Genomic DNA, 11,641 nt, shown 5'->3' on the forward strand with positions numbered 1-11,641 from the left:
AACCTATACATCGCAGTGATTGTGAAAAAAGATGCTACCTAATGTTTCTGGTTCAACAAAAAAAAAAAAAATTATGGAAAAATAATGCAACATCCTTTCCAGGGGCTGACACGTTGTGGGACAGATGTTATTCCCAGGAGATGAGTGGCTGGCTGGTGGCGGCCTAGCACTGGGTGTGAGTCCATTAACTAGTCAGTGTCTAACAACTTAAAATTTCAACAGAAAGGCTCCATCAGGAAGAGACAGGGAGCAAGAGGATCAGCTGCAGATTTGTGTAACATACTTCTACCCTAAACACTAAAGCGCAGCATTCTCGTATTAATAAATTATAGATTCCTCGCCTGAGAAGGAAATTGCTGTTGCTAAACCTCAGTTCTGTTTTCTGAATTCTTTCCCTTGTGGAGCTAAACCAAAAAAAAACCTCATCACTCAATGACTCGTTAGTTTGATAAACTGTCATAAGTGAGCTGCTACAATGGGAACCACTAACACAGCAGCATTTATGGGGCTCCAGGGAGATCTGCAAACACAAGACATCTTTAGGAGCTGAAACACAGCCAGGAACGTAGAGGCAGAAATGTCACTGCAGAGAAATGGAGCCCTGTGTTCCCTGCAGGTTCCTATTCGTCGCAGTGCATCCTAGAGTTAGTAGAGTGGAATAAACTTTGTATGTAATGTATTGTCATTGCGTGGTCCCTTAGTCGGCCCCATTTACATCTTCCCTGGAAAGCAGGTGATGCTCGGAGAGTGATCTATTATTTACAAGCAGGAGCACAAACATGCTGTATTTGAATGGGAAAACTGAACTTCAAAGCCACACAACGTGCTTCAACAAGGAGTGACAAGGTGCGCAGCTCACCACTGCTTCACCAAGACGGGAGGCAAATGTTTGTCGTATTAAATAAGCAAATTCCCCAAATCAGATCATGAGTGGGATGGAAGCCAAAGGGGCAGAAGCACCTGGAGGGGCTAAACCAAATGCTGCAGTTGATCTATGGGACCATTAAAATATATAAGCACAGAGAGGGTCATGTATCATGACTGTGTATTGTTCTGTTGGGTTTTTTCCTTGATTTCTCCTCACCTAATTCATGGTCGGTATTTGTATTAAATGTTTGTGTAGTGCTTCTGGTCTCGACATTGTTGCTTTGTGTTTTTTTTTTTTAACTTTCTGAAAATTGCCGCTTCTCACTTTGAAAAGGCCACACAATGGGGCTTAATTACCAAGGGTCGCAGATCGCACTTTCGTTGGACTGCTCATGGTTTTCGGGATTTGCGCCACTGGGACAGGTATTTAACAGGGGATTGTTTCGCACACAATCAAATTTTTGCGCAGCAGCGCTGGCTTCCATGCGACAAGAATCGGGGGGGGGGGTGTAGGACTGAGCGTGGGATTTAACTTTCAATTTGTGTCACAAGACAATGCACTTTGATGCACCAGGAAACGGACCTGAGGGGGGAAGCGACAATTGCAGGATATCGGGTGCACGATCTTAGTGAATCACGGCATGATCGTCGGAACAAAGCACCTTGGAAGAAATCTTCGCACGGTTAAGTTAATGTGCCCCAATGTGACCATTATTTCTACTGGAGTGGTTTTGCGCACAATTTGCTCAAAAATTTATAATCTGCATCCAATCTATTTTACACAACATAACAACAACCAGCACCTGAATTAAAGGAAATCTACTACCAGGATAAAGGATTGTAAACTGAGCACACTGACATACTGCAGGATCTGCTCTTTTTTAGCTTCTTAAGCACTTTTTTTTACATAAAAAGGTTTAAAAAACAATGCAAATGGGCCTGAGGGTCTCTGGGCTCCATATAAATCAATATCCTCATAGAGTGTAAGCTCTTGTGAGCAGGGCCCTCACTCCTATTGTTCCATATGAATGGTTGTACTCTGTAATGTAATATTATATTTGTATGTGTCCCCTTTGAACATTCCGCTATGGAGTTTGATGGCGCTTTATAAATAAAGATTATTATTATTATTAGAGCCTGGAGCTCCTCAAGTTCATTTGCATAATTTTAAAACCTTTTTTTCATGAAAACAAATGTCTAAGAAGCTAAAAAATTTGCAGATCCTGCCAGAGGGGACACACTCCAGCATGTCAGTGTGCTTGGTTTATAATCCTTCAGCCTGGTGGTAGATGTCCTTTAACCCCTACCCGACGCACGCCTTAATAGTACGGCGCGTGTTGGTGCATGGAGAGGGGTCTCTATCCATAGCCGGTAAGTCTTTGCTGCTAGCACTGATTGGGGGTGTCATCCCGCTAATCGCCACCGGCATGGGCGGCACCATCTTACCGAGGATCGTCGCTCCCCGTGATGATATCGGGGAGCGGCGATCCGTTGCTAAGACAGCCTCTGGTCTTCTGAAGACCCAAGTCTGTCTCATTTTAACCCATTCATTACAATGTGTTACAGGATTATATCCCCATACAATTACAAAATTATATCCCCATATACTGCCATACTGTAGTATGGCAGTATATGTTAGGATCGACTAGAAAAGGGTTAAAGTTCACTAGGGGGTCTGATAAATAGTAAAAATAAAAAAAAAAGGTTAAAAATAATTGTAATAAAAAAATTTAACATTTAAATCATTCCCCTTTCCCTAGAAGTCATATAAATATAAATAAACACTAAAAATTTTAGACACATTAGGTATTGCCACGTCTGAAAATGCCCGATCTATTGAAATATAATAACGGCTTTTCACTGCGTTTAACCCCGTAATGGAAATCATTATAAAACCTATACAAATTTGATAATCCCGTAAGTAGACATGACATTTGTGGCGCACATTGAAAGCCGTAAAATCCAAGGCCCAAGAAAATGGCGCAAATGCAGTTTTTCACCATTGTCACTGCATTTGGAATTTTTTCCTGCCTCCCAGTCCACGTCATTGAATATTAAAGACCATCATTATGTAGTGCAATTTGTTATGCAGAAAACAAGCCATTACATAGCTCTTTACGTGTAAAAATAAAAAAGTTATAGATTTTTAAAGGTGGAGAGTGAAAAATGGAAATGAAAAAACCAAATAGGGCCAGGTCGTTAAGGGGTTAAACCTAGACCATGTGTATGTGTCAGTGGTAGCTTTTTAGTATAAGTAAATAAAATGCAAAAACTTGAAAAATCCAAAGTACGCCTTAATTGCTAAAAAACAAAGCAACAAACATGCCATGAAACAATTAATATCTTTCTGGGTTTTGGATCTTTGTTTTGCATAATTTTTGTTTTGGAGTAAAATATTTTTACTTACTGTTGCAGATTTACATTTTTGCACCTGGTTGAGACTGAGTTAAATCTTATCCACTTTGCTGCTACTATACATCACTGTGATTTACTTGTCCCAATGGGAAGCAAGTTCTTCCCATGCAAACCCACTTTTTTTGTTTGCGTGCAACATCTATATAACTTGCACCTATTTATGAGCTATAGAACTAGGTCTTTTTTGTTTTGCTTTTTTCATTATAACCATTTTGAGACTATTTTCACATTTATTTCACTATTAAAGTTTAAAGCAGGTAATGACGTGGTTAAAAATGTGTTCTGAGGCTTGAGGGAGTTGAACAAAAACAAGTCTAGTACACTAAGAGCTGATGCCTTAATATTTACACAGTCATCAGTAGATATCACTGCAGTCTGCTCCTTTTCTTTCCCGTGTAATGCAATATTTAATTGTGGCCACTAGAGGTCCCCTGTGTATAAGTGTTATTAAAGGGATTCATCTGCGAGAAATGCCTCTTCCTGAGTGTTTTATATTGACTATAGGCATTAGGTCATTGTCTGCAGATGCCACATTTTGTAGGATCTGCCATTGATATGATACTTCCTGTAAGATCCTTTGTTTCCACTACGATAAGTGGAGCTTAAAAGAAAATATGTGTTAAAGGCATACTCAAATGGATGGGATTTTGTTTTTAAGAAAAGTCCTGTTTCCTTAGGAGTATGTATATATATGTATACATATATATATGTATGTATAATTTCTGATAAAAATATCTTTCTACTGTACCACCCTAAGGATCTATTCTTCCTCTTGCCCAGATTTTTCACATGATGTCTTTAAGTGTACACCTTTTGGACCTTTTGGAATGGTTTGGTTGGGTATTTACATGATGGTACCGTATCCTATAGTGTATCCTGAGTCTTTACCTTCCACAAACCTTGTCTGCCTGTCTACTGGAGCCTTAATCCAAACTCGCAGCCGCCAGTGAGTGCCAAGTGAGTGACATCAGCGTTGTGATTTATGTCACCGGTGTTGGGAGTTATGATTAATTCCACTTTTATGATGCCGATAACATCTTCGTTATTAGCACTTAGCGCATATTACAACTTGTTTTACACTTTTCCATTAACCTCTCACCTTTCGTGGATATCCTGTTCCTGGCTGCACTGATGAATGTTCGCTTTGCAGTTTACCCCCAGTCCATCAATCCATGGAACAAACAAGTGCAACCGAATGGAGTCAGCAGTACTACAGAAAATAGTATCAGCTAAGATAGTTCAGTCTATTTAGATAGGAACTAAAACAATCTGCTCTTGTCATTCATGAGAAGCACAAAATTATGCATCTACTATGTCACGTCCGTCTTCAGGTAAGGTTATGACCAGTATGACTGTATATACTTTATCAGCTGCAGATTTTAAAGGTGTTAAGCTGCTCATGGACATTAGATATTTGTTGGTATATCCAGACAAAGTTTGATGCAGTGACTAGCCCAAGCTCTTGTGTCTGATATCATGTCTATTACTGCAGTATTTCCTCATGTGGCAGATTTGCTGCTGAAATTACACTGACTATCCCACTCATTCAGATGTGTATCATTCTCCAACAATAACCCCATTAGCATCTTTTGGGTTTTTCCAAACACATGTTCCCGTCAGTCAATAAAACCCCAAACTTTTCTTTGATAAAATTGTCAAAGTGGGAAAACAAATCTGCAGCCTCATTGCTCTTCATTGTCGCGGATGCTCCTGCAACCCATCTCCTAGGTCGCAGGCACACCGTGCCACTCTCTATTGCTCCGGGTCCTCGGTAATCCACTCACCTCGCCACGATACAGCGATGACTCCGGCAGCGCAGCGCCTGGATATGAAGACAGTTAGTAGGAAGCAGTTCTTCCTTGTCGACTGGAAAAGGTTCGGGCCAGAGGAAAGATCCTGGGAGCCAGAGGATAACATCTTGGACCATGGTCTTCTGCAAAAATTCCTCCAGTTCAAGGAGAGGGGAAGGCCGAAGGGGGGTACTGTCACGGGTGCTGCTGCATTTCATCTCCAGGGTCGCAGGCGCATCCGTGCCCCTCTCCGCTGCTTTGGGTACCTGGTGATCCACTCGCCTCACCACAATCCAGCGATGGCTCCAGCAGAGCAGCATGCGAGTCCCTGCCTCCGAGGGCACGTGCACTGCAGCTTCAAGAAATTTAAAGGGCCAGCGCGCCCACAATTGGCGCTGGCCGGCCAGCCATTCTGTTTAAATTCCAGCCTCTTCCTGTGTCCCCTGCCGGATCTTTGTGCCTCACAGCCTTAGAAAAATCTCCCCAGCGATATTCCTGTGTCTCCTGCGTTCCTGTGTCTCCTGCATTCCTGTGTCTCCTGCATTCCTGTATGTTCCTTTGTATCCTGCGTTCCTGCTCCTGAGTTCCCGTGTCCTGCATTCCTGTGTGCCTGAGTTCCCGTTCCCATCTGTCTGGACCTCCTGTTGCTGATCCCAGATGGGATTTGACGTTGCATTTCTGCCGCCTGCCCTGACCCTGTGCCTGGACCCGACCACGAGACTGTCTTCCATTAAGGTACCTCGACCTCGGCTGCCGCGGCGGGCTAGTTATACCCGTGGAACAAACTGGTGGTACCTTGCCACAGCTGCGGCGGGCTCTGGTGAAGACCAGGTGCCACTTAGACTCCGGTACCAGGTGTCGGCTAGTGGTCCAGTGGATCCACGCATCCCAAATCCTGACAGTAAGATCCGGCCATGGATTCCGCCGAGGTTCTGCTACCTGAAATGGCTCACCTTACCACCTTCGTGGAACGGCAGTCGCAACAGATTGTCGAACAAGGACAGCAACTTGCACAACTCACTGCCACCTTGCAGCAGGTGATGGCTACCCAGCATCTGCGTTCAGTACCTGCAGTAACTTCTGTTTCTATGACTGCATCATCTACCGCTGAACCCAGAATGCATCTATCCATGCCCTCCAAATATGCCCTCCAAGTTGTGCAGGGGATTTGTTACTCAGTGCTCCCTATATATCAAGCTAATGCCTTCACAGTTTGCCACAGAATGGGCAAAGGTGGCTTTAGTGATCAGCCTTCACTCTGGGAAAGCCCTGGCATGGGCTACTCCCCTCTGGGACAGAAAGGACCCGGTTACAGCTGACATCACCTCTTTCTTTGCTGAGTTCTGGCCTGTCTTTGAGGAATCTACTTGAGCATCTTTAGCTGAGGCGTCCCTAGGTGAGAACAAAGCTTCTTACTCAGCTCCAGGATGGGTAAACCATGTCCAGCCTCTGTCTTCCTGAATTCCGGTTCGGCAGGAAATTTCGTGGATGCTGCCTTGGTCTTTCACTACCGTCTTCCTGTGGTCCGTCTCGAGTAGCCGCTGGTCATCTCACCAGTCACTTGGCAGATTCTCCAAGATCCGATCCTGTATGGCACTGAACCCCTATGCCTACAAGTGGGGGTCTTGCACAAAGAGAGACTTTCCTTTTACGTACTAACTCAATGCCCAGTTCTTCTGGGCCTTCCATGGTTGCAGAGCACCTGTACTTGACTGGCAAACGGGTGAAGTTCTTCACTGGGGTAAAGAAAAAAACTGCCTTGGCCCGTTTCCGCTGTCTTGCTTCTGAAGTCTTCCAAGCCTCTGGTGGGTCTCCCTGCTCCATATGTGGACTTTGCTGATGTCTTTTCAGAGAACAAGCTGTAGCGCTGCTGCCACACCAACCCTATGGCTGTCCAATATATCCCCTATATGTTCCTGAAACCATGGCCATGACGGCTTATGTGAAGGAGAACCTTCAGAAGGGCTTTTTACGCAAGTCCCCTGCCAGTGCGAGATTCTTCTTCATGGCCAAGAAGGATGCTTCTCTCCGTCCGTGCATCGATTACCGCTCTCTCAATAAGGTCACGGTGAAAAAATGCTACCCACTACCCCTAATAACAGAAATGTTTGATCGTCTTCGTGGTTCCAAGGTTTTCACCAAGTTGGACCTGCGAGGGGCATATAACCTCATCCGCATACGAGAAGGTGATGAATGGAAGACTGCCTTCAATACTCGAGATGGCCACTTCGAGGACCTTGTTTTGCTCTTTGGACTCTGTAATGCACCTGCATATTCAGGGACTTGCTTTATACCTGTGTCGTAGTCTATCTAGACGATATCCTGGTGTTCTCCGCAGACATTGAGTCACATCGAGTTTTCAGTCGCTTAAGGGCCAATCGCTTGTATGCCAAGCTCAAGAAGTGCCAGTTCCATCAGAGGAGTCTCCCATTCCTAGGCTATATGATCTTGGACAAGGGACTACAGATGGATCCTGCAAAGTTGTCTGCAGTACTTCAGTGGCCACGTCCAATGGGGCTCCGAGCTATCTTTGGTTTTGCCAATTACTACTGGCAGTGTATCCCACCTTTCTCCTCTCTGGTATCTCCCATTGGGGCGCTGAAGAAGCTTCACTAGGCCTCAGGCGGCTGAAGAAGCTTTCACTAAGTTGAAGTCTGTCTTTTCGTCTGCTCCCATTCTCACCAGGCCTGATACTGAGAAAGCTCCTGCTAGAGGTCGATGCCTCATCCGTTGGTGCTGGAGCCGTTCTTCCCCAGTAGCCCAAAGGCCGAACTCTGACCTGTGGGTTCTTCTCTAAGACCTTTTCTGCCGCAGAAAGGAACTACTCTATTGGTGATCGGGAGCTCCTAGCTTGCTTTGGAGGAATTGCGTTATCTTCTGGAGGGAGCTTGTCAGCCAGTCAGTATTTATACTGATCACAAAAACCTCCTGTACCTGCAGACTGCCCAGTGTCTCAATCCAAGACAGGCTCTTTGGTCTCTCTTCTTCTCCTGTTTCGATTTTCTAATAAATTTCCATCGTGCAGAGAAGAATATTAAGGCCGATGCTCTCTCTCGTGCCTCGGATTTTGTTGCGGAGGATCCTGCTCCTACACATATCATTCCTCCTGAACGACTAGTTCTTGCTGCTCCAGTGGACCTTCGTCAACTTCCTCCTGGTAAGACTTATGTCCGACCTGCCCTTCGGAAAAGGATAATAACTTGGGAACATTGTTCTCGTGTGGATGGGAACCCTGGGGTGCAAAACTTTGTCGCCTTCATTTCCAGGTTTCTACTTATGGCCGAATCTGGTCAAGGATGTACAGGATTTTGTGGGCTCCTGCACTTCCTGTGCCTGAAACAAGCCATCTCATCTTAAACCTGCTGTTCTTCTTCTGCTGTTACCGATACCCAGCTCCCCGTGTACTTATGTGGCAATGGACTTTATCACCAATCTTCCATCTTCCTAGGGTAATACTATATGGGTGGTAACCAATCATTTCTCAAAGATGTCTCGCTTTGTCCCTCTGCCAGGTCTGCCCTCAGCTCCACACCTTGCCAGCCTGTTCTCCCTGCATATCTTCTGGCTTCATGGACTCCCCTTGCACATTGTCTCGGACCATGGGGTCCAGTTTGTTTCCCGTTTCTGGCGATCCCTGTGCAGTCAACTACAAGTGAAGCTGCACTTGTCCTCAGCGTATCATCTGCAGTCCAATGGACAAGTTGAAAGAGTTAGTCAGATGCTGGACTACTATCTCCGGCATTTTGTCTCCGCCCGACAGGACGACTGGTTCACCCTGCTACAACTCGCTGGACTCTGAATCTGCCGGCTCCGCTCCATTTTTTCTTGTATATGGACTACACCCTCGTCCTCCTCTCCCACTTGCTGAGAAGTCTGATGTTCCTGCCATGGAGGAATAGGTCTAAGATCTCAGATCCATCTGGGATCAAACACGTCAATCTTTGCTTCAGGCATCCATCTGGACCAAAACGCAGATGGACAAGAAGCGCAGAACTCCTCCAGTCTTCTGTCCAGGGGACAAAGTACGGTTGTTTTACTGGTATGTCAGTTTGAAGATACCTAGCTATAAGCTTGGCCCTCTTTTCCTGGGTCCATTTGAGGTTCTGAAGCACTTCAATCCTGTGACGTATAAGCTGCACCTTCCTCCCTCCATGTGCATCCCGAATTCCTTCCATGTCTCTCTCTTGAAACCAAAGAAATAGAAGGGTAGGACTGCAATCCTTTTCTTTTTAGAAGAGGTTGTGATGGTGCCCGCGGCCAAAGTTTCTGATGCAGGAAACCAGGAATCAGCAGTCTTCAAGGAGGGAGCCACAGCACCAAAGGTTAAATTCCAGAAAGTTTATTTACAAGTGCATCCAAACATGATAAGCACAACGTTTCGATTCGCAATGAATCTTTATCAAGCATAAAAATGGCGATCGCCAGTACATGTATATACAAAAAATGCTCAGTGACATCATTTCCCTTATGACGTGTTCAGTGATTAAATATACATATAATTCATAAAAAATTGGTGTTAAAAGGGAGTTGTATACTCCATGGTGTTTAGAACACGCAAAACTGATTTACCCCTTCTAGACCATTTCACAAAAAATCATCACCATATTTCACAACTCCTATTCCGCATTATTGATGGGGTCCGTTTTTGGAGGGGAAGTGATAGGGAAAGAGCACTAAAACGTCTTGAACTCCAATGGATCTACGAACTCAATACTCTGGAACCCAAAGGGCTGAACAGAGAATTCAAAATGGGCGGTGTCATCTAGGTCCCCAACTGATACGTCTGCACCTACTGTCTGTATTGTACTATGATCTCTAAGTTTTGTACCCAGTGACCTTGGTTTACTGTGCTCTCCGTTATGGAGATAAATCTATGTTGAGTTCTGTTTAATAACTTTCTCACATTTTTTTCACAGATTGTGATTTTGTCACTTCACTCTGTATATGTTTTATTCCCCTGGGGTGAATGTCTCCCTCTCGATTATGAGGATCTGTTTCCCCCTCCGTGTTGGCAGGTATGATTATACTATATCTATCTGGATGCCCTCCTTCCCCCCCCCCTCTCTTTTTCTGTAGCTTGGAGGTGTATGTGTGTACCTGCATGACCCTACTTGTTATCTATATATTAATATGCGCTTTCCCATATATGGGACATTGTAATAATCAGCAATATCTATAGCATTTATTGGACAAATACGTGGGTAACACTACTGGTGTGCAGAATCAGTCTGTATATATGGACATATGCCACCAGATACAACCCAATGCGTTCAGTCCTATATGGCCCATTTTACAGGTATCAAAATTGGGTCTTTTCTGTGCTGGTCGTGACACGGTCCTGTTAGGACATGCATGGTCCGTCCTAGCCAGCCCCAGGCACCATAGGAGGCTTGTTATGTATGCTTTAGATGACTGCATGACCCCCAAATATAATTGTGTTTTTTATGATCCCCCTTTTTGTATATAGGGTGTCCACTTAGATATTCTTAATTATACTGGTGCCACATCGACAGAGGCATTTCCAGTGCCGCTTACTGTTTAATCCGATGAAGATGCAACATTGTTACTAATAATGCCGTTTATATCATTATCATTAGTACGCTTCTTTACTTACCGCATCTACTTCTTGCACGCTGCATGAACGAGATACATCACATGATTGGAATAAACACCATGGAGCCCATACAGATCAGATGACCAAAATCACCATGAAAACCTTGCTAACTACGCATGCGCAGTTGAAGCGCACCCGGAGGATATCCATGGAGACGCATCCCATCAACAAAGGACACATGATGGGGATACACACCTGTATTAATCACTGTTGGACAGTAATCATTGTTTATTTTAATGGATTGTGATGTTTACAGTATATGCTGTTATTAATACTCACTTGTGGAGTATACAACTCCCTTTTAACACCATTTTTTTATGAATTATATGTATATTTAATCACCGATCACGTCATAAGGGAAATGATGTCACTGAGCATTTTTTGTATATATATGTACTGGCGATCGCCATTTCTATGCTTGATAAAGATTCATTGCGAATCGAAACGTTGCGCTTATCATGTTTGGATGCACATGTAAATAAACTTTCTGGAATTTAACCTTTGGTGCTGTGGCTCCCTCCTTGAAGACTCTCTCTTGGAACCAGTCATCCTGAACTGCTTCCTCCTGCTCCTGAGGCTGATTCCGGGAGGTCCCAGATATGAAGACAGTTTGAGGAAGCCGGTCTTCCTTGTCGACTGGAAGGGGTTTAGGCCAGAGGAAAGATCCTGGTAGCCAGAGGACAACATCTTGGACCGTGGTCTTCTGCAAAAATTCCTACAGTCCAAGAAGAGGGAAAGGCCGGGGGGGTAATGTCACGTGTGCTCCTGCATCCCATCACTCGGGTCGCGGGCGCACCCATGCCCCTTTCCGCTGCTCCGGGTCCCCGGTGATCCACTCACCTAGCCGCAATCCACCGATGACTCTGGACGCGCGAGTCCCCGTCTCCTAGGGTGGGCGCGGCAGCTGCAAGAAATTTCAAGGGCCAACATGGCGATAATTGGTGCTGGCCAGCCA

At 44.8% G+C, this 11,641-nt stretch overlaps 1 long non-coding RNA gene across 1 annotated transcript in view; it reads left to right on the forward strand.

The window, feature by feature from the left end:
- LOC140064106 (uncharacterized) overlaps window positions 1-11,189 on the forward strand; it is a 20,639-nt gene extending 9,450 nt beyond the window's left edge. Inside the window, exons 3-4 of the long non-coding RNA XR_011847705.1 lie at window positions 9,989-10,087; window positions 10,670-11,189. This is a non-coding gene — a long non-coding RNA (uncharacterized lncRNA). The remainder of the gene's footprint in view (window positions 1-9,988; window positions 10,088-10,669) is intronic.
- Window positions 11,190-11,641: the final 452 nt, after the last annotated feature.

This window comes from Engystomops pustulosus, chromosome 6, assembly GCF_040894005.1.
Source record: "Engystomops pustulosus chromosome 6, aEngPut4.maternal, whole genome shotgun sequence".
In the NCBI taxonomy this organism is placed as follows: Eukaryota; Metazoa; Chordata; class Amphibia; order Anura; family Leptodactylidae; genus Engystomops; species Engystomops pustulosus.